This window comes from Lepisma saccharinum, chromosome 1 (genome assembly GCF_977018435.1).
Source record: "Lepisma saccharinum chromosome 1, izLepSacc3.1, whole genome shotgun sequence".
NCBI classification, from domain to species: domain Eukaryota; kingdom Metazoa; phylum Arthropoda; class Insecta; order Zygentoma; family Lepismatidae; genus Lepisma; species Lepisma saccharinum.
This window is the reverse complement of record NC_139229.1, coordinates 64914393-64932663: the sequence shown is the minus strand read 5'-3', so window position 1 is coordinate 64932663 and position 18271 is coordinate 64914393.

Genomic DNA, 18271 nt, shown 5'->3' with positions numbered 1-18271 from the left:
GAAAATTATTTTGTGAACTTCCAGCCAGCAAATATGTTCCAGCTGCTATGTAAACTTCGAATCGATGAATGTGGACTACTAACTGGAAATTATATAGTAAAAGGTAAAGTGAAGTAAAGTGTTCCCCTGTGCTTAGCACCACGCCATGAAGGCGTATAACCGACGATTTTATGGAAACTGCTTTATGGATTTCCAATTCCTAAACCTTTAGCAACTACTTAGTGGCCTTCCATTCGACGATTGTTGCATGACAACTGTTATGTGGACATCCAATTGGCAATTATTTAGCAAATGCTTGGTAGACTTCCATTTGAGGATTGTTGTATGACAATTGTTACGTGTACTTCCAATTGGAAATTCTTGAGAAACTGCTTTATGAACTTCCATTCTACTTCGCATTTCTTCCATTTTTGACTAATCGCGAAGAGTGATGATGTGATGAAATTGATAGGGACACTTACAATGAACACCCATACCCAAGTTTTTTCTCCTCTTTATACGAGGGCTACTATTTATATTTTGAGCCTTGGCAACACTGATTGAAGTTAGGCGCGATTTGACGTTTGCATGGAATCGTCTGGCATTATTGACCATAACGTACTTCAAATGTTTTGTCAATAGCTTGATTTGTGTTGTTTATGTTGCCTTGGAGATTGCGCGACAACAATAAAATGGAATTAACTCGCATTTTCGTGCGATGATTTTTTACGATTTTCGACGTGGATTATCAAGACAAGAGTGCATCGATCAACTTACTTCCACATTTGGCGATGAAGCCCCATCCTTTGCCACTGTGAAACGCTGGTATAACGAATTTAATCGTGGCCGCCATTCGCTCACCGACGAGATTCGCGAAGGTCGTCCAAAATCAGTTGTTGTTCAAGAAAATATTGATGCTGTGCAAAACCTAATACTGCAAGATCGCCATGTGACATAATGTGAGATTGAGGCAACCATAGGCATTAGTTCCACCAGCATATATAAAATATTACATGACCATTTAGCTGTGAGAAAGGTATGTTCTCGTTGGATCCCACACAACTTGACAAAAACTCAAAAAGACGCTCGCGTCAATTGGTGCAAACAAATGCTCAATAAATACAATCGTGGTGCTTCAAAAGACGTATATAAGATTGTAACAGGTGACGAATCATGGATATATGCATATGAGCCGAAACGTAAACAGCAGTCGATTGTATGGGTGTTTCAAGATGAACCCAATCCAACAAAAGTTGTTCGCGCTCGAACAATGGTCGCCTGTTTTTTCGGGAAAACTGGTCATGTGGCAACTGTGCCTTTAGAGGAACGTAGAACGGTCAACTCTGAATGGTACACAACGATTTGTTTGCCAGAGGTCTTCGGTCAAATACGGAAAACAAACAAACGCCGTCGGATCATTCTTCATCAAGACAATGCCAGCTGTCACACATCTCGTCTAACAACCGACTTTATGAACAGTCAAAAAATCGAATTGATGGGTCATCCGCCGTACAGTTCTGATTTGGCACCCAATGACTTCTTCTTGTTCCCGAATGTCAAGAATAAATTGCGTGGACAACGATTTTCGTCGGCGGAAGACGCCGTTGATGCGTTCAAAAACCATATTATGGAGGTGTCTCAAGAAGACTGGAAAAACTGCTTTGACAAATGGTTCGATCGAATGCATAAATGTATTGACCATAAAGGAGAATACTTCGAAAAACAATAAAGCAGTTTTCAATGCCAATTCCTGTTTTTTCATTGTTAGGCTCAAAATATAAATAGTGACCCTCGTAAAGTAGGAAATGTGCCTGCTAATTAAAAGGAAGGTAAAAAACATTTGAAGACTGGTTTTCCTTTCCACTTGAGTTACATTGAGGAGCATTTGATCTCATCATTTGAATTCCATTTTATGCAAAGGCTACACGCCGCATATCAATGAACAGCAAATAAATGCATAATTTGTTTGGACTCCACTCCAGTACCACAAAGTGCATAAAATCTTGGTGATGCACTTAGGTAAGTCAAAATAAGTTTGCGCAAAAGAAACGCATACGGTAAAAAGACGAATTACGCAGTTCACACTCGACAATTTCAACGAAACCAAACTTGAACATTTAACTATGTAAATTGATGCAACAAAACTAAGTGTTGTTGAGGGCAGAGCTACATTTTGAGTTGAAAGGTGAAGACTTCATATTTTAAGGTCAGAGCTCAAAATGGACAAGACCGGACCGGAACGACGTTCCGGTTCTTGAATATCTGAAACCCGACCGTTCCGGTTCGTTTGATTTCTTTATATATATATATATATATATATATAGATATTGCACTACATTTTTCCTTTCAATGTGAACTAAATTGTTAATACTATTTAATAATACATATTATAGGCTGCTTAAATGAAGACCCATTCAATTATATGCTATTCACATAAGCTTCCCCTCTAAGTTGAGATGCGTTGTTGCCGCGAGTGAGCTTAGAAGGGTATGATAACGGCTACGTTGCCTTCATGCTGTGGATTCGACTGTTCTGACAGCTGTCTACCCATTCACAATTTCCATCTGTTTTAATTTTAAAACGAAAGAAAATTCCAGAAGATTCTGTCCAATGTATTTTATATTATTTTATGTTTATGTACATGTTATAATATTAGCTATTATTAATCGTAATGCAATGCGTCATTGACTAGTCATTAAGGGGGGACATAACTGAAATATTCTTGAATATGCTAAACTTTTTTAAAATCAGAATACAAATTACGAACCTTTCAATAAAACTTTTATTGTTTTTAATGAGTTATTTTCTTTCTTTCCTTATTTTAATATTTCTATGATGTAAATATCTCATAAAATGGTATAAGAAGAAAATATCAATGACGTACATAAAACGTTGGTGCTTGGTAGTACAAGTGTGGGGGAGGGGGAGGGGTAAACCACAATCCTGCCTATGGCGCCAAAACATCTATCTAAGGGGCTGTCCTCACGACTCGACCTTGCCCCTCACCCTCACGGTTCGCCTATGCCCTCGCCATCCCTCACCCTCACAAAAAGTACGCTAAATAACTCAAATAAAATCAAGTCAAATATTGCAAACAATTTTCACATTTGTAAAATGTGAATAGTTTTATTTTACAGGACCATTGAATTTAATTCATAATTAGTGTACAAATTATTAATCTTATACCTTGTATTGTACAGAAACAAATTGTGAGCGTTGACGGACGATGGAAGACAAGATTGAGAAAAATATTTTATTAATTAAATATATGGGTGTTAATTTAGGAGTATATTTATGAGGTGGGGTGTGGGCGGTGATTTATCCACACACCCCTAACACCCCACAACACCCTCCCAAATTTTGACGAACACCCCCCCCCCAAGCAGAAAAGTGGAACACCTCCATGCAGGGGGATGTAAATATGGATTTTTATATCAACAATAAAATGACAATACTTCAACATAAAGGAACCATTTGTACCTCTACAAGAAGCGAAGTCCAATGGACCTTTCGATCAACTACAACCAAAGTGTCAAAGAAGGAAAGTAGAATGTTCAGCATGGTGATTTCCTGGAAACCCAAGCTTCCCTGACAAGGCTTCGCTAGAGAAGGAACACTGCCATCTGAAAAATGTCAAACTGACCTCTCGCCCTCCTTCCAGGGAGCACATACCGCACACAGTGTTGACAGTTCAGCGTTTGAATACCTAAATAAATATTTCTTAAATACGTTACATGTTTGTAAATTCAACCCCTGATTCAATGAAATTTACATTTCGTTTCATTTTCCTTTCAATTCTTTCCATGGGCGTTCGGAAGCCCCCCCCCCCCCCGGAAAATGAAAGTCAACCAGAAATTATATATTTTCACATATAATTTCATTTCAGCCATAATACTATGCGTTAATTATTGCATGAATGTGATACATTCAAATTTAAGCAATGTTTTTTGAGGGAAAAATACTATTATTGGGGAAAATGTATTTTGTTTGCCCTCTCCCACTGGAAAAAAATACCTTCCTTGTCTCTTCCTGGAAAAAATCCTGCGGACGTCCATGATTCTTTCATGTGAAAAATGTACGATAAAAGGAAGGGAAGAAATTCAAAGATACAGGTTTGACTCTTGTATAGTGTTGCCCACGAGACGAGACTTTGGCCTGTCTCGTCTCGTGGAAATGCTGTGAAATGCTGTCTCCTCTCAAAAATATTCGTTTGTCTCGGGACACATGATCAATCTCGTCTCGTCTCGAATTTTTAAAAGCCTGTCCCGTCTCGTCCCGTGGGCAACACTACTCTTGTAATGAATTGTGCTACTATGGTTAGCACAGTGGCGGAGCGTGACCTTTCCAACAGTGTAAGCCTAGCATGACGAAGGCTATTTCCCGTTGTGCTTATTTTTGGGCTGACATGGTTAGTGATTTATCCACACACATCGACCCCCGCCCCCCCCCCCCAATTTTTTCAGAACACTTCCCTGGAATTTTTCACCAAATTAAAAATTCTGGATATCTGATAATTAAGTCAGTGTTATTCCTATCACAATGAGTAACTTAACGATAAAAACATGCAAAGTTAGATAAAATGAATAATAATAATAATAATAAACAAACGAAAACAGAAGGAAACAGAAAAGTGCTGAATACTTTTTTACAACCGCATAACCAAGTATCAGCTCCGTATCATGAATCGCAAAATCGGCGCACTTTATTTTTCGTTTCTGTTACTATGTCTGCTAGAGAAGGAAGGGGTGGGCCTACCTATATCCACAAGTTTCTTCTTGGCAGCAAAATCCTTGCTGGACAACGGCGTCTTCAACAAGTTCTCGCCCTCACCGCACAATCACACTAATTTTATTCCATAATGCACTTCACTACTGTATTACACCACAGCACAGGGACGACAGTCCGCTTTTCAATAGATGGAATTCGCAAAAGCAATACCTCGAGACTTTAACAAACACACAGCAAGAAGGGGGAAACAAAAAGAAACCAGATCCAAAATCGGTCACTGCTCAAAGCAGTGATCTTTCGGACTGTGAGGGGAATATCCCTTTCGGATATAAATAAATTCTCTCTCTTGCCTTAAAATTCCCTATATTTAGTAAAAAAAAATACAATATAAAATATAAAAGAAATCCTCACAAATTGTAGGGATATATCCAGAAATTTCTATCAAAGGACATTTAAGTGTTTTCTTAGGATAGTGTAAAAGCAAATCTAGCACCTAAAAGATCATAAACAGGCTTTTCGTACGTTGTTCGAAGAGTGTTTGAATCACGGACTATGTAATTAATAATATTTGGTTCACATTTGACATGAAATTTGTAAAATTGGTTCAATCTTCAGTTTTCATTAACATTTATTTATTTATTTACTTATTTATTTCACTTTTTAGCTCAATTATTACCAGCTGAGTTCGTACATAAACCGAAAACAGAGTCTTAATATGTCTAATGTTTATGCTCTCCTACAAGCGAAAAACAGAAACAACAAGAATTTAGCACATCAATGTGTATCTAGTTTTCCCGTATCCCGCTCATTTCTAGGTTTCTCCTTTTTCCCCTTCCTGTTAGTTTTTTGCTTCAGAATTCCCTGTTCCTGGGGAAAAAAACCCTCCTTGAAGCACCACCGGCTCAAATTTCCTTTACAGTCAACCATTCATACATACCCGACAACGCTGGAGCCCCTCCTCTTACAGGACCTGTGTCTCGCTGGCGCGAATTCAGTGAAGCCAACACAAGCATAATGGTGCTAAATCTCGCACAAGTTTAAAAAGTTGTTTGTAAGTTGGAGATATAAATAAAACAACAGGGCCGCTTTTCGTTGTGGTTGAATGGGGTATGTTCCTGGCTAAACAAAAAATAATCGATCAGACAATTCGATCATCGAAGGTGATAAAATAACCTCCGGTTGACCAAGTTGCCAATATAAATAAATGGAATACAGATTGTCTTCGAGCTTACATTGTTAAAAAGGAGCGGATACACGTATTACTATCCCAATAATTATTCAATACGGTTTTTTTGTTTGTCAGGAATTATCACTTAAACTACTGCATGTTGAGCTGGTGTCTACCTTGCCGCCTCTGATGAAATCTACCATTCTTCAGATTCTCTTTAAAATTCGACTCTGGTCACTTGTAACGTGCTGGGTGCAGACACTGTGCATCGAAGCACAGTGTTTTGCGATAAGAAGCGGCCTTGAATAGCGTGGAGTGAGTCACTTTGATCGCGAGCAAGCTAGACTACTAAGCTTGTCTGCCTTTGAAAACCAAGTCATTTGTTTCACGGTTTCCGAACGCAATTGCTATTGTAGAAGTATATATTCTCAAAAGAGCAAGAAAGGAAATTCGACCAATATTCTCCCGTCGTTTAAAACCAAATATTATCTATTAAACGAAAAGTTCACGATTTTCAATAAACGGTTTAACCTATTTGTGCATAAGGTGAATGTAAATACTAAATTTAATAGAATGGTTCTCCAAAATTTCTCTTCCACTGTCTACGTAAGGTCAGTACCCAGGGGAGGGGCCATGTGGGTCATGCTCCCCCCTCGAACCCTAAAATATTTAAATGTGAACCTAATAATAAATAAATACGAAAATAACATCGTCGATTTTTGAAATGTGTTAAAATTTCAATTTTGCTCTTGCATAAATGAATCTGTTTCTTGCGCAAAAGTCTTCAAGCTGCAATATTGGATGGTTTTAGTTTTATAATGCAAGGCTAGCAGACGTCCGATTCACCGATTTCGTCAGGACAGTGCGTTACTTTCAATCCCTGTCCCGACTTTATCGAACTGCAATCGTGATGCGAAAATGTCTCTTTATTATTGTTTTTTTGTTAACTCACAATTAGACATGATCTTTATTTTATGAATAATTCTAAGTACGCAACATTTAATTTATAAATATATTATTTTCTAAACATAGAATTATCATGACTTTTAATGGTGCTCGAACTATTTGAACTATTTTGTAATATATGTCTGTCTGTCTGTCTCTCTCTCTTCTCTATCTCTCTGTCTATATATATATATATATATATATACATATATATATAATTGGGTCTGGCCCCTCCCTCAAATAAATCCTGCGTACGGACCTGGTCTACGTCAATGACAGAAATGCAAGCAATAATCTTATTTAATTTTAACCCAATTAAAGGAAAGTGTAAGCATTTAAAAGAAATAAGAAAGAGCATAACTGTTGCTTTTACTTAGAAATTGTTGTTCTTCGAGGAAGAAAAATTAGAAGAATTTAGTCCATCACCTTAACACAGTGTCCCACGAGTCTCTCTTGACTCTTACTGTCAAATGTGAGATTTTATGAATAACATTTTCGCCTGTTTACGTATAACATTGCGCAGATTTGGTAGTTCGCACACGGTGTAATTATTTCGTGTTACCTTACGCAACAGCAAATACATTTCATAAGACTGTTCTGGACACAAGACTTGCATCAGTAAACAAGCATCTTGTCTGTTACAGTATCACAGGAAAAGAACATCGTAATGTTGAAGCCTCTAGATATTTTCCATTAATCATGTCTAATCACAATAATAAGTTAGAAGAAATAACTCGCATTTTCACAACTACCAATATTCTCGTTTTTAATCACTTCGAAACTTATTTCTCGAAGATATCGGTTATATTACAAGAAAGCAAATCAAAATTAAATTAAAAATTCAACTACACGTATAACTAACGACATTTACAATATTGGAGAGACAGAATACTTAAAAACAATTGTTGTTTCATTCGAAGGTGTAGTGGTTGTTCTACCCTGTTTAAAGAGCGAAAGCTTGTAGGGTAGTGGCTACCGTTCAGGACTGTCAATCTGATGGTCGTAGGTTCAAACCCTTCCGGTGGCAGAAAATTTTCGTAAGTTTTAGACATATCCCATTGTGTTCATTGTCCACGCCGTGTGAAACGGAATGACTCCGTTTGGAATTAACGATGGGGGGAGGGGAAATATTGAATTACAAAATCTCCATTTCAACGAACCGAGAAGTGGAGAAAAATTAAATAAAAATTACGTTCATTTTTTTAGTGGTGTAATCGCAGGTAAAATCAAAGATCTTACATGGAAGATTTTTAATTTGCTCTGAACTCAGCCAAAAGGCATTTCGCACCGATCTAATATATTCTCCAATACATTTCAAAATGTTATTGAATGTTTCATGTTGATAATTTGACCAATGCATCCATTCTTGTCGCTCAGAGGATATTTTCTGCAACTACCTCTTCTCTCCAGTTCCTTCTCCTTCTTCTCCCCCTCTTTCTGTTATGCTTTTATCTCATATCGCCTTCCCTACTTTTCTCGCATCTTATCTCCATCCCACTCTTCTCCACTCCTCTTATCTCCTTTCCTGTCTTAGATTTCCGACTCCACTGCACTATTCTCTCTTTTTCGTTCTTCTCCTTTTCTCTCCTTTACTCTACTCTCCACTTCCCTCTTCTCGTCTCCTCCTCTCCTCTCGTCTCGTTTTCCTCCTCTTTTCTCTTCTTTGTTCTTTTTTCCTCATCTCTCCTCGAATCTTTTTCCATTCTCCTCACTACATCTCCTCTCCTCGTCTATCCTCTCTTTCTTCTCTCCTCTACTTTTCCTCTTCTCCTTTCGCTTTCTCTTTCTCCTCTCCTTTGTAACCTTTCGTTTCCTCTCACCTCTTTTCCTTACTGTAGACACATCAGCGATGAAATACTAGAAAACCTATTTTTTTCTTTCAGAAAGAATTTTGTCATTTGCGATATAATAGTGATATTTTTAATAATTTTATACAATAATACTTGTTTATATTGCTTTCGCGTATTTTATAAATATCTATTGTGCATGTGGCAACCCTGAAATTGAGCCTAACTCTGTACGCAACCCACCAACGGCTTGTGTAAATTGGGTTGCCTAGTTTAAAATGTCGTTGTCCTAAAACTTTTGAGAGACACTGTACACCAGGCCCCCTCTGGTCAGGGGTTTATCCAGAGTTTTTCATTTGAGAGGTGTGAGCTTGTGTTTAGAGGGGTGTAAGGCAGAGTGCTAAATCATTGAAGACTGGTGGGGGGAGGAAGATTTTGATCTACAAACAAAATTTAAAAATAAATTACTAAATAATTAAAAATACATTATTATTATTATTATTAAATACATATAAAGGAATTAATTTGTTACATACAGTATGTAACATTCTTATTCGTACACACGGATTTTCAAAGAAAATGCTTTAATATCTGAAAGGAAATACACTCTTTTGAAATTGTTTCTTTACAATTCAATAACTAATATCATTAGGAACATAAAATCTTACCCAAATTCTGTATAACCAATGACAATAATAAATTAAATGAAACTGAAAGAGAAACATGCAATTTTTTGTACAACTTTTCTATTCGTACACTTAATAATATAAAAGAAAAAATATATATTCAGAGCAAATTGACTGACAGTTCTAATACTTTGATGCGTATCCTTTGGCTTTAATTACTGCTTGACACCTGTTCTTCATAGAATTAACCAGTTTCCGACAAGTTTGAGAGCTTATTTTATTCCACTCGGCTTGCACAACAGTTTTCAACTCTTGTTTGAACTTAACGCCTGCTTTATGCACTAGCCTCTTCAAAATTGCTCATAAATTCTCAATGGGATTTAAGTCTGGACTTTGAGCTCCATTTTTTACATTGTTCTTCAATATGTCCAAATAGACATATGCATCCATGATACCATCAATAAACTGGATGGTACCAACACCTTTGGACGACATACAGCCCCAAATCATTAATGATCCACCACCGTGTTTAACTGTTGGAACTATGTTAATGTGATTATTGTCTTTATTTGATTTTCTCCAGACCCTATTTATCCCATCTGACCCGTATATATTAATCTTGGACTCGTCTGACCATATGACACTATCCAAAAATTCCTGGTCCTTGTGGATGTGCTCTCTCGCGAATGAAAGTCTCTTCCTGCGATTCACCTTATTTACATAAGGCCTCTTTCGTGGTATTCTGCCATGATATCCATGCTTCCACAAGGCACGTCGGACAGTTTGATCGGACATCATCTTGCCAGCAACATTTTCTACTAACGGTCGTAACTGAGGAACACTTAGTCGAGGGTTTTCTCGCACTCTTTTTAAAATAAAGCTTCATCACGTTTATTCAACCGTCTCTTTTTTGGTTTTCTCGGCACATTCTGTGTTGAATCTTCCTCTCTAAATTTGTTTACTATGTATTGAACTGTGGAGAGTGATTTATTGACAGTTTGTCCAATTTTTCTTAACGAATAACCTCTAAGGGCCAAATTTATAATAACATCCTTCAGATCGGAACTAAGTTCCTTCACCTTGCCCATTTCGAACACGCTGATAGATAGACGATAGGCCTACAACAATACCTACGCCAGCATTCCGCTTGACGGGGAGCGCGCCTGCATGTTGAAACTTGTTACGAAGTTGCAAACTGCACGAAATCGCCCGAATAGAGGTGGCGCTGTATGCGAGGAAGATTGAAACTCTTGCCTGTACGAATAACAATGTTGCATGAAACAGCGTGTTTTTCTCTTTTCACACAAATTATATGCTCTGTTTATACACTTTGAACATACATTTTTATTGACATTTGTTGGTGAAACCTTCATTAACATTAATTTCCAGGTACATATGAAAATTATTATACTTACTAGTAGATATGACATTTTTTCCTCGGAAACTTTATGTGTACAAATAACAATGTTACATACTGTATATGAATTTATAAAGTAGCAAACTAATTCCTTTGCAAACTGGTTGAAGGTGTCAATAAATTACGAAATAGTTGAAATGTTTTAATAATGTGGAAGTTTTCTTTGTTTTTGGCTTTATATTAATGTAAACAATTAGATTTAGTAGTTGTATTTGTGGTGGGATAAACTCACGAAAGGAAGAGCATCCCCTCAAGCAGATTTGCTACACTTAAAACTTGCTTAACATGAGCATATGAGTTTTTTGAGCAAGTGTGGAATCTTGTCTAATTCAAGATTTTTGTAAAAATGCCCTCGGGAATTTTTCAGAAAAGAAGAGCTTCCTCAGATTGATTTGCACATACTTACAAAAGTTGCATCAGCCAGATTTTTGTTCATAAACTTGTCAATTTTTGGCTATACCAGAAATTAAGCAAAAACCCATACATATACATACATATTTACTTCCAGTTTAAGTTTAATTGGACCCCAACCTCAATTTGCATATCTAATATTAAAACAATGTAATATGCAGAGCTCTCTTCTAGAATTGCTCCGTATTTGCATGTTTCCCCTCTGTGGCAATGTGCGCAATTCCCGAGACGGTAGTATTGATTTTTTTCCTCAGCGTCAGTATTTACAGAAATTCCCGAATATTGCATCAGCCAGTATTGTAAGACTGATTGAGGAGAACAGACGTGTTGATACAGTGCTTCTCATACTTACAGGTTTAAATTCATATTGAACAATATAAAATCTGATATTTGTTGTAATCCACTCATATTTAGAGTCAAGCTTATATTTGTCCCAGCCTGTTATACATAACAAGGTTATTGCTATTCAAGATATGCATGTTCGTGCAGGTATTTGCGCTGGGTCAGTGTGAATGATTTTCCACTTGTGGGCTATTGGCTTTACAACCTGTCATAAGATTAATATTAATAATATTAATCCATAGAGATTAGATTTAAAACCCAGGAAATTTTATATAAATACCAAAGCCAAAAATATTAAGTGTATACACACATATATACATACATACATACAAAGTACAGTGCTGAACCCAACTGATATTTTTTATTCAGTATAAAGTTTTGAATTGAAACCCGGGAAATTGTATATAATAAACAACAGTAAAAATGCCGAATCAAAAATATTGCGACCAATGCAATAAAAATATATCCAGCTCTAATTGGGCCAGACACCAAAAAATTTGTAACCCAGACAAATACAGAACTCCCACAAAAATTTGCCCCAAATGCAATAGAAAATACAGCATGCAATACTTTACATATACACATAAAGATACTTGCTCTGCACAACCATCCACATCTGGTCTGAAAAGAAGGCACGAAGCACCTGTTAATGCCAGAGCAGCAAAGCAGCCACGCTATGAACCCATCCGTAGCAGTTTTAACGGCCAATTAAGGGATCACCGGTTTGTATCAGAGCCAAGATGTGGCATTGAGAATTTCTTGAATAGTATAAATTCTAATCTGCAGGCAATTCTTAATGCACAAAATGGCTCTTATAAGCTCTCCCTCAAATTGTTTGTACAATATAAGAAGCCAAATGGCACAAAATTTACACATCCCCACATAACAGAAACTGTACCTGTATATTCAAATGCAAATTCAGACAAAATAATAAGCAGGCTGATAGATCAATTGAACATTAAACACTCTGAATTTGCGGCAAAAGAGTCAGGATGGAGCCTATGCGGTTCATCACACAAGCTCTATGTTAATATTTCTGAATTCACTCCATTACAAGGATCCACTTATGTGCCATTGCCTGCTAATATCAAAAACAAAAGAGCCGTGGTTAATATAGAAAATACCGACCAGAAATGTTTTCTGTGGTGTATATTAGCTGCTTTGTTTCCAGTTTTAAGAAATCCTGAGAGAATAACTTATTACAAACAGCATGAACATGATTTTGATGATGTAATGGAGGGTTTGGAATATCCAATGTCAGTTCAGAATATTGATAAATTTGAAAAAAGGGCCAGGCACATCAATGGCAAACAATTATCTATTAATGTATTTATTTGTTCTACTGGCAATTGCCCGATAGCACCTCTCAGAATCAGTACAATTGATGATGAATCTGCTATTCCGATTGATCTGCTCTTAATTGAAGGAGATGATACATACCATTATACTCTGATACATAATCTTGAAGCTTTAGTGAGAACACAACTAGACAAATATAAAAAAATATTTAAGTTGTGCAGAAGATGTTTAACCGTATTTGATGGTAGAAAAATGGTGAATGGTGTTTGTGAAGAGAATGCAGAAATTGCTAAAAACAAGTTAATTGGGCATCTGAAATACTGTGGGAACCATAAACCTGTTCATATGGTGATGCCCAATCCAAGTGAAAATTGCAAATTCAAAAAGTTTGAAGCCTTGTTGGAACACCCAGCATATATTGTCTGTGATTTTGAATCGAACCTCAAACCTATTGCATTCTGTAGCCCAGATCCAGAAGAATCTTCAATTACACCGTACCAGCAACATGAACCTTCCAGCTTTTGTTTTGTGGTTATACGGGATGGTGTTGTTATTAAAGAATATTCATACAAGGGACCAAATGCCATCAAAATATTTGCACATAGAATAGAAAATGAGTGCCGTGACATAGCATCTAACATCTTATTAATATCAAAGCCCATGTTGCCTTTAACAGAGGAACAGATTGAAGATTTCAACAAAGCAGAAAAATGCCCGGTATGTGATTGTGAATTTTCAGATACAAATATCAAGGTACATCACCATTCTCATACAGATGGTCGATATAAACAGGCCCTGTGTAATAGCTGTAATATTCAGATCAAGAGACCAAGATTTATCCCCATATTTTGCCATGGAGCATCCAATTATGATTTCCATCATTTGATCAGGTACGAGGGGTTTGAGAAGCAGAATTTAAATATTTTAGCTGAAAATGATGAAAAATATATATCTATTAGCAAGATAATTAAAGTTAATGGTGTTCCTTTTCACATAAGATTTCTTGATTCTTACAGATTTTTATCTGCTGGCCTGGCCATACTGGCCACTCAATTATCTGATGAACAATTCAAAATCACACGTGCATTGTTTCCAAATCAGGACCTGAAATTAATTAGGCGGAAGGGTGTATATCCATATGACTATGTCACAGATTTTTCTAAATTTGATGAGTGTTCCCTACCACCACAAGAAGAGTTTTACAGCAAAATCAGAGGATCTGGAATCACTGATGAAGATTATCACCATGCTCAGTTGATGTGGAACAATTTAAAATGCAAGACATTTGGTGATTATCACATGGCATATTTGAAACTTGATGTCACTCTCTTAGCTGATATATTGCAAGCATTCAGAAAATCTTCCATGCAAAATTATGGACTGGACCCAATATATTTTTTCAGTGCCCCGGGCCTAGCATGGTCTGCAATGTTTTTCAACACCAAAAAGCCATTGGATCTGATCCACGATCAAGATAAGTATCTGTTTATGGAGGAATGCATAAGAGGAGGGATGGTGCAATGTTCCCAGAGATATGCCAGAGCAAATAACAAGTATATGCCTGATTATGATCCAGCACGGCCATCAAATTATATAACGTATGTAGATGCAAACAACCTCTATGGTTATGCCATGATGGATAAACTGCCATATGCAGAGCTTGAATGGGTTGAAAATTTCAATATTGAAGATCTTAAGGACTTTGATGACAGTAAATATGGCCTATTCATAGAGGTTGATCTGACAATTCCTGATGATTTGCACAATAAATTTTCTGATTTGTCCCCAATTCCTGAGGTTAAGTGCTCACCTGGCTCTAAACAGAAGAAGCTCATGATGACTCTGGATCCGAAACAGGGATATGTCATATATTACAAAAACCTCCAGTTCCTGATGAAACATGGTGTTCAAGTAACTAAAGTTGGCAAAGTCTTGAGGTTCAGGCACTCAGAATGGTTGAAACCATATATTGATACAAATACAGAGCTTCGAACATCTGCAAAGAGCCAATTTGATAAGGGCTTGTTTAAATTGATGGTGAATTCAGTGTATGGCAAAACAATTGAAAATGTCAGGAAACATACCGATGTTAAAATAATTACTGACCCCAGCCGGAGCAAAAAATTGGTTGCAAAGCCCAACTTCAATTACAGAAGAATTTATGATGAGCACATGGCACTTTTCAACATGATGAAAACAAAGATCAAATTTGATAAACCTATTTATGTAGGGGCTGTGATATTGGAATTGTCCAAATTACATATGTTAATATTGTATTATGATGTGCTGAAACCTTTTTATGGTGATCGTGTAAAATTATTGTACATGGACACGGATAGTTTTATTCTTGATATTCAAACAGAAGATGTTTATCAAGATATGTCACAGCCTGAATTGTTTCAATACTTTGATACCAGTGAACATACAAGAATTCACCACCACAACAAAAAGGTGCCTGGCAAGTTAAAAGATGAGACACTTGGTGATGTTATTGTGAAATTTGCTGGGTTAAGTGCCAAGATGTACAGTTTTGAAACATGTAGTGGCGCTGTTGCCAAAAAAGCCAAGGGCATTGGCAGAGTGACTGTAGACAAAGATCTCCAATTTGAAGATTATGAAAATTGCCTCAAATCCCAGAATTCAATCAGAACATCAGAAAATAGAATTCAGAGTGAGGATCACTTATTGACTAGCAATATTGTAAGAAAAGTGGCCCTGGACCCACATGATGATAAGAGATGCATTTTATCATGTGGCATACATACTTTACCTTGGGGGCATTGTGATTTGAAAAGTGGGAAACAATGCCCAATTACAGAGCATGATTTGAAATAAATAAACATGCCTATGAACTTATTTGGGTTCAAAAAACAAGGTATTATGGACCTGCCCACACCACAACCCTCTCCTGATATGCTGTCTAAACTGAGTGGCTTGTTAATTATTCACCTGAACAGCATATTTACAGATAATAATGATGAAACAGGTAAAATATTGTACATATTTAACAATAATTTAAATCATTACCAATTACCTGTAGGTGGGCAATTGCAATTTATTACAACCCCTGAGGGTGATGTCAAGATTTCAGTAGGGAGAAATATTTATAGAATTAAGCACTCAAACATGGTTTCTGGCACTGTATATACTGTTTCTGCTGGTGACTGCTTATATATTGAGGTCCCTGGATCTTATGACAAGCTTATACCCTTTTTTATAGAATTAAGAATCAGATACTCTATAATAAATAACCATTAAAACAAAAATGCCTAATGATATATTTGGCCATACAAGGCATGAAGATCACAGTGATGAGATTCTTATGCTTGATGTCAGAGTCAAGAAATTAAGAAGTGATTTACAAGCTTTACAAACTACACTCAATGCCAGTCTTCAATTAGAAATTACAAATTTACAATCACAATGCATGGACCCTCTTCTTAAAATTGATTCCGAACTCAAACTGTTGCTTCAGAAATATACTGATCTGGCAACATTAGATAATTTTCAAAGTTTAGAAGAAGCTGTAGCAGCTCTTCAAGCCAAATTTAAGACCCAGGCTAACAACTCTGAGCAATTGAAACAGCAATTGGAGGAGCAGATTAATAATGTCCAGACACAGCTCCAAACAATTGTCAAAAGCATAAAATCACAAGAAGATTTTGATCTAGTGATTTCCACTCTAAAGGAACAGATTCAATCACTCCAGATACCTAATCTGGACCCTCTGCACAATGCCATAGCCGAGGTTAAAGAAAAAATTGAGACACTTGAAAATTTTATGAACAATTTGCCATCTTCTGATGCTTTGAATGCAATAACTCGGAGTGTTGCAAACATTAAGCTGCAACTCGAAACATATGAAGATTTTGGAAAAATTCAAAGTACCATAACCCATCTTGAAGGTACAATAGCAGCAGTGCAAAGTGATTTGGCAAATGTACAAGAATCTCGCCTGCCTGGGATTGTAGATACTCTTGTCAGTGTCCAGGAACAGATCACAAAGCTTGAAAACCTCAACACTGAATCTGAGCTATCTCATTTTCATCACTTGATAGATGATATCCAAACAAAGCTTGAAATTTTACAACAATCAACACCCACTCAGGCAGATATAGCCCTGCTCCAAAATGCTATGCAAAATGTGGCTGCTGCTTCTGAATTAAACGATGTGAAATTGGCACTTGAATATTTGCAAAATACAGTATCAAATTTGCCTACATCACAGGAACTTAAAAATATTAAGAGGGCAGTGAATAGGATATTGAAATCAGAAGATATCAAGAATATCCAGACAGAGATCAAACATCTCACTCAGACAGTTGCCACTCTACCAACCAATCAACATATTAATGAACTGCATGCCCTGTTTGAGGATATCAGAAGACAGGTCCATGATCTTACTGCTCAAAATTCAAAATTGGCAGTTGTTGAAAATTTGCAACAAATTGTAGCTAATATCAAGCAACAGCTAGGGACCATGGAATCCAATCAAGCAAATGCCCTGTCTGTTTTTGCCACCCAGCTTCAAGAAATTGTGCAACAATACAAGAAACTTATTGTGGACATAAAAATCAAGCCAGGCCACGATGATGTTGTTAGGACCATCAATGAACATCTTGAATCTGTAACAAGCAGATTGCTTACAGCAGAAAAGGAAATAACAGGCATAATCGAGAATCCAAAACATACAGTAATTCTTGAATTGTACAGCATCCCCAACAAAGAATATGATTCTCCATTTACACCAGGTGGCAAAATATATATGCTGTCCCCTGCACAATTTTATTACCAGTTTTTTGTTGGGGGCACATTGAGACCAATCAAGATCAAATATTGGCATCAGCCACAGGCACACCACTACCCCACCTTATCAATAACAAATGCTGATAACAAAGTGAAAATCACCAGTGTAGAGTTAGAGGATTTTACAGACCCCAATACATTAGAAACAGCCTATGCTGAAGATGATGGCACTTTGGAATTTAAAATACAAATAGGGGACAAATTATATTTAGAAAATCCTGCAGTCTCAGCTGCTGAACACCCTATAGTTGCAATATTCCTGTTTACATATTATGTCTAGAGAAATTATTGTTGATGAATTACACAGACAGGCCCGACATAATTATAAGAGACTCCCAGTAGTCACAAAGGGCATAGATGATTTATGGCAGAGCGACTTGATTGAGTTGTCAAGTGGACAGTTGAAAAACTTAGACAAAATCAACAAGGGCTACAAGTATCTACTCACTGTAATAGATACATTTTCAAAATTTGCCTGGGCTGTGCCACTCAAATCCAAGACTGGAAAATGTGTTACAGAAGCCATCGGGACAATCATCAATCAGAGTGGAAGATCACCGCGCTATTTGCAAACAGATAATGGCAAAGAATTTTATAATTCAGTGTTTCAACAATTTATTAAAAGCCAGGCAATAAAACATTACTCGAGTTACAGTGATCTCAAGGCCTCAATTGTAGAGAGATTCAACAGAACCTTAAAAAATCTTATGTATAAACAATTTACACTGCAAGGTAATTATAAATGGCTTAATATTCTTCCAGA